The following is a 6,000-nucleotide window of genomic DNA, read 5'->3' on the forward strand; positions in this document are numbered from 1 at the left end:
ACTGCCATGTTACAGGCTGTATTTGAAAAACGACAATTACAGTAGTAGCTTGTTGCTTTGTACTTTAACTCTTTCCACTTTCTCTTTCTTCAAGGCTTAGTACATCTGCCCCTTATCTAGATATGCCAGAGTACCCACTGGGACTAAAACAGTCCCTGTAAAGCTGGGTACACCCTGGGCCTAGTACCCACTGGGTCTAACAGTCCCTGTAAAGCTGGGTACACCCTGGGCCTAGTACCCACTGGGTCTAACAGTCCCTGTAAAGCTGGGTACACCCTGGGCCTAGTACCCACTGGGTCTAACAGTCCCTGTAAAGCTGGGTACACCCTGGGCCTGATCTAGATGCGGTCACTAATGCCTACGCAAATGCACTTTTTAAAGTTACAGAACTGCGAGAAAACGCAAGTGTAGCAGCCACCCAGAAAGGACAGAGATGCCCACCGGAGCTATCGTAACATCTCAGAAACTGCGTACTCCATCGCTACCGCCATGCAGATGCAACTCCCTGACTGGTCTATCATCTTGCAGAATGGCCACAAGAGATGTGACGCTGGCGCTATGTTCTCTGTGTGCGAGATCAAGTCGGACACTGAGAAATGCCCAGAAAATGGTCACGACATGCCTATGTTTTTTGCTGCCACTCATAACCTCCCCTAAACGGTCCCTCCCTGTCAATTACTTTTCGATTAATTCCTCATTGTAAGCGGCATCGCAAAGTACCTTGGTGTGTGCACAGTGTAATCGCAACACATGCGCAGTCGATCGATGATTACTCCACTGCATTAAAAAAAAATCGGCATTGCGATCGCATCTGAATTCAGGGCCATTATACGATATATTGTGCAATACTGATACTTTCGACCAATCTGCATGATCATCATATAGTGTGTACAGTATGCACAATCTGTTGTTCCGCTGTCCATTATTGAATCGTCCCACTGGATATGCTGCATGTCCAATGGGATGATTCCATGGCCGACGCAGTGTTGTAACTTGCAGCATGTAAGGATACATTGCACCGATGTACAGTGGAACGTTTAGTGTGTGTGGCGATGTGATGTATGGTTACATTGCTTTGCCGCATCACTGGGTGACACTGTCTGAAGGTCTGTACCCAGCTTTACAGTCATTGCGCACCCTGCCAAATTTAGTAAACGGTACATGGTGTTTATGTAGATAGCTATTTTGTTAGCATATTTTTTCTTCTCTCTTTATCTAATCAAACTCCACGCACAAATATTTGTTTTGTTTAAGGTGGAATTATCCTTCAATTGTGTAATTTATGACTTAAAACTGCATTAAAACAGCACCTATGTATAACGTCTTTCCTCTGCCCAGTTGATGGAGCTCAGGGAGCTGATCCATGCAACCGTTGTTCGGTGGTTCATCTCAGATACCCTTGTAATGCAGTGCGACTAGGTGTCAGAAGGTGGACCAATCAGGAACTGCAATCATGGAGACTACAACTTTTGATAGGCCCTTTCACTCTACTCGCACTATGCAGACATTTTAAAGTGGTGATAGATACTGTAGATAAAATAGATAGACAGACAGACAGACAGACAGACAGACAGACGGACAGATAGATATTACAAAGTTATGGCAGCCTTAACTATTGATTTATTTACAAACCAAGTATTTGCTGTTTTTCTAGGTGAATTAAAAAAATGACCACAGTTGAGCGCCGTGGTACCCTGGGGTGCCTCAGTACACTAGCAGGAGAGCCCAGGGTTGGTGGTCGGAGACCAATTCAAATTATTCATGGCAAATGTAATAGGCCAGACCAGTGCTGGTGGCTGCCAATCATAAAATATGGGGACAAACAGAAGCAAACCTTGTCCCTCACCACACAATTGAACATAAGGATGACATATAAACACAATTTACTTTTTCTAAATTTCTCAATAAGAAACTTTTGACCTAGGGGTGCCGTGAACAAAAATTTTGATACTTTAGAGGGCCGTGATTTTAAAAAGAAATTGAGAACCACTGTACTAGCCAGTTAGTAAAGAAATATTTTTGTGAAAATTATACCAATGTGTTTATTGCTAGTAAAAATGAGATTAGTAAAAACGTCTAACGACGTCCAACAGATAATCAAAGTATTTCTGGTATTTGTGATCCGGCGTGACCCACATGAAAGTGTAGCTGCTTGTTTCCTTATTCAAATGACTGCTTGCAAATCTATGAACAATAAACCAGGCTGCACTGAGAGATACAGATAGAAGTAAACCTAAACAAAGCTGGCTGGGGTACGAGGTCTCCTGACAAGTTTACAAACATGACAGATCCCAGCCCTGACTTCCACAGACAGAGGAATGCAGCTGCCCACACTGACTGTACCAGGCTATATGCCTGGCATGGGGAGGGGGGGGGGGGGGGGGGGGCATTAGTAGTGGCCCCTGACGTTTATGCTACAGTACCTTGTACCTAGTGAAACAATGACATGCCTGGCAGACATGCACATGTCCTACATACCTACATACAGTGCCCCATGTCCCATAGAGTGCCCCGTGACCCATTTATAGTGCCCCATAATATACAGTGCCTCATGTCCCATATACAGTGCCCCTGTCCCATTTACAGTGCCCCAAGCCCCATACACAGTGGCCCAAGCCCCACACACAGTGCCCCGTACCCCACTTACAGTGCCTCATGCCCAGTGTCCCATGCCCCATATACAGCGCTACTGTAGTTACCTTAGCAGTGTGCAGCAGGGGCAGATCCCGATGAGCCCCATCAGGGAAGAGTCTGCTGTCACTCACAAACACAGCAAGCTCCGGCCGGCACGGCTGGGACTCTGCAGCAGGGTGCGCGTCTCACTGGATCATACTTCCAACAAAAGTTTTCTTTTGCAATGAGCGCAATAATCCCGGCGTTGTCCCCATAAGGATTTGTAGAGAGATGCGACAAAAGAAACAAAACCCGTCACTTGCACCTATGTATCCAGCAGTGCGATAATCCTGCGAGTGTCTGATGGGAATCCACGTGTTCCCCGGAGACACGGCCCGGGGGAGAGGTGGGAGCTGTACCCAGGGGTGTGGAGCGGAGAGCTGTCTGACATGAAGTGTATGGCAGTGCTGGGCTGGGCTGCATTGAGAGGATCAGACACTGTCACACTGAGCACAGAGCCTGCTCTCACCTCACCAATAGCAGCCAGCACCGAGTATGTCATCAGACCCTAATCAGGGATCTCCAAAGGCACAGTCAAAACTTCCTGTCAGAAGAATGAGCCCATGGGCTTTGTTGTTTCTACATTTCAGGCTGGTGACACCACGGCTAGTGTCGCTCATTGTTTTCAGCATGATGACTTTTCAATAGTTTAAAAAAAAAATCTATATATAATAATTTATGACGTACTCTACGACAGTGATTTTCAACCTTTTTAGTTACACTGCTCCCCACATACAATACATTAGTCCCCACATATATCATTCATACTGTATTGCTCACCACATAAGCTACATTGCTTTCCACACGAAAAATAAAATAATAAATATTGGCCCCTACAGTCATCTGTCCTCCTTTCTTGTCCCTCGGTGGCGGGGGTTGCTTATACCGCTTTCAGGGGCAGATTTATTAAGCTCTGTGAAGTGATAAATTGGAAGGTTATAAAGCACCAGCCAGTCAGCTCCTAAGTGTCATTTTTCAAACCCAGCCTGTGATATGGAAGTTAGGATCTGATTGGCTGGTCCTTTAGCACCTTTCACTTTATCACTTCACCGAGCTTATTTGGGGGTCTATTCATGTAGCATTGAAAAGCCCTGTTTTGCTTTAAACAAGGCTTTTCTCTGCCTACTGCAATTCACAGAGTGGGTTACCGTGGAGAAGTCTCTGACTTCTCCAGTGGTACCCCCGCTCTGTGCCTGAATCGCATCACCATACCTTTGTATGATGAGTGCGATTCATGAGTGCTGCTTTCCGCTTCTCCATGGAGTTCAGGTCTGCCATCTCAGGACGGCGTAACCTGAACTGTAGTGCGGAGATGGCAGGGAAGCTCAGTACTTCCCTGCTCTCTGCTCGGCACCTCGCGCTGGCTCTGCCCCCGACCTCCCAGCAACCACTGCGGCCTGCCGGGAGGTCAACACCCTGCGCATGCGCAAAGGGACCCGCCACTGGACTCCGCGCATCGCTGGGAAGGACCGCTGGAGATGACCTCACCGCAGGAGCCCCAGACACCGCAGCGCATCGTCGGAAGGGTGAGTATACATGAATTGCTACTTATTACAGCTATACAGCGCATCAAAGCAATGCGATGTATAGTGATAAGTAGCAATTCTGTTTTCGTTTTCTACATGAATAGACCCCTAAATCTGCCCCTCAGAATGTACCAGCAGTATGGATGGTGTAATGGTTAGCATTACTGCCTCACAGCACCAAGGGCATGGGTTTGAATCCCACCATGACCCTAACTGTGTGGAGTTTGTATATTCTCTCCATAATTGGGTGGGTTTCCTCCCGCAAACCAAAAATATACTGGTGGCTTCTGACAAAATGAACCCTAGTATGACTGTGTGTACGTGTACATGTCAGTGCCGTAACTAGACATTTTAGCGCTGTGTGCAAGAAACAGCATCAGTGCCCCCTCCCCCCTATACAAACCAGGGCCAGGGCGCACCAAAAATATAGGGGCGTGGCTTCACTTGTAAGGGGAGAGGCCACATGGCTCCCTTTTACACATTACGGCAGGCAGAGTCCCCCTTTTTACACATTACGGCAGGCAGAGTCCCCCTTTTTACACATTACAGCAGGCAGAGTCCCCATTTTTACAAATTACGGCAGGCAGAGTCCCCATTTTTACACATTACGGCAGGCAGCGTTCCCATTTTTACACATTACGGCAGGCACAGTCCCCATTTTTACACATTACGGCAGGCACAGTCCCCCTTTTTACACATTACGGCAGGCAGAGTCCCCATTTTTACACATTACTGCAGGCAGAGTCCTCATTTTTACACATTAAGGCAGACACAGTCCACATTTTTACACATTATAGCACAGCTTGCTGGACACATCAGGACACATGTTGCAGTCACTAACCTGGGATCCCGCCTTGTCCTCCTCCTCCGCGTCCACGTCCGTACACGTGGCACTCTCATCAATCACGGCTTCCGACAACCAGGCCGCACTGACTCCTGTGCTGCAGCCCCACTCACCCTTGTCAGCAGCGCCAGGAGCTGAGTGGCCGGACAGTGACGGGGTAGGCGAGGTAACGCCCAGTGCACACTGCATACAGGGCAGAGGCGGGCGGGCGGGAGGCGGCGTTGATTGACACTTCAGTGTCCTGCAGCTTGTATAGTGGGTGCGCTAGCCGCTCAAAGAGCAGAGGGCTGAGCGCACACCACATACAGGTCAGCGGCGCATCACTGGTGATGAGCGAGTGACACTTGCGAGAGCGGCCGTGCGGGTGTGCTGGCAGATGGTGCGCCCACAGTGCATTTGCGCTGTGGGAAAGGCACCAATGGCCCACACCTAGTTACGGCACTGGTACATGTGGTAGGGAATATAGATTGTAAATTCCACTTGGGCAGGGGCTGATGTGAATGGTCAAATATTCTCTGTAAAGTGCTGTGGAATATGTGCGCGCTATATAAATAACTTGTAATAAATAAATAATACTGTTAGTGCTGTGAGAAGAATGTCTACCATTATAAGCTAGAGGTACATTGTGTGGGTCCTGTAAATTTGATAAGGAGCATAGGCGCCCACTCTTCAGGAATGCCTAATACTTGTGATTCCATTATACCCCTTTTCCACCAAACTTCCGAGTCCTGTTACCCGCGAATCTGACCCTGATAGCTACCAGGGTCAAACCCATAAAGTACATGGGTAACTGTGCTGTGTAAATGCGCGACCTGGGTCACCAACACTTGGAGATGATCTGCCACTAACCCAAGTCCAGCCTGTGGTGTGAATGGGGTTTCAAGCTGCTGTGACATGGTTTGAAACCATTCTCAACTACAGAGGTCGGACCTGGGATTTTTTGGGGGTTTTGATGGA

General features: G+C 47.9%; 1 protein-coding gene across 2 annotated transcripts in view; it reads right to left on the reverse strand.

Moving 5' to 3' along the window:
- The window catches only part of ARHGEF9 (Cdc42 guanine nucleotide exchange factor 9), a 735,112-nt gene extending 732,028 nt beyond the window's left edge, over nt 1-3,084 (reverse strand). Inside the window, exon 1 of one of the 2 annotated variants that reach the window (XM_063937200.1) lies at nt 2,700-3,084. The gene's annotated coding sequence lies outside the window, so the exon portion shown is untranslated. The remainder of the gene's footprint in view (nt 1-2,699) is intronic. The other variant, XM_063937199.1, reaches the window with a different exon arrangement.
- Between the last annotated feature and the right edge of the window lie 2,916 nt (nt 3,085-6,000).

This window comes from Pseudophryne corroboree, chromosome 8 (assembly GCF_028390025.1).
Source record: "Pseudophryne corroboree isolate aPseCor3 chromosome 8, aPseCor3.hap2, whole genome shotgun sequence".
Lineage (NCBI taxonomy): Eukaryota > Metazoa > Chordata > Amphibia > Anura > Myobatrachidae > Pseudophryne > Pseudophryne corroboree.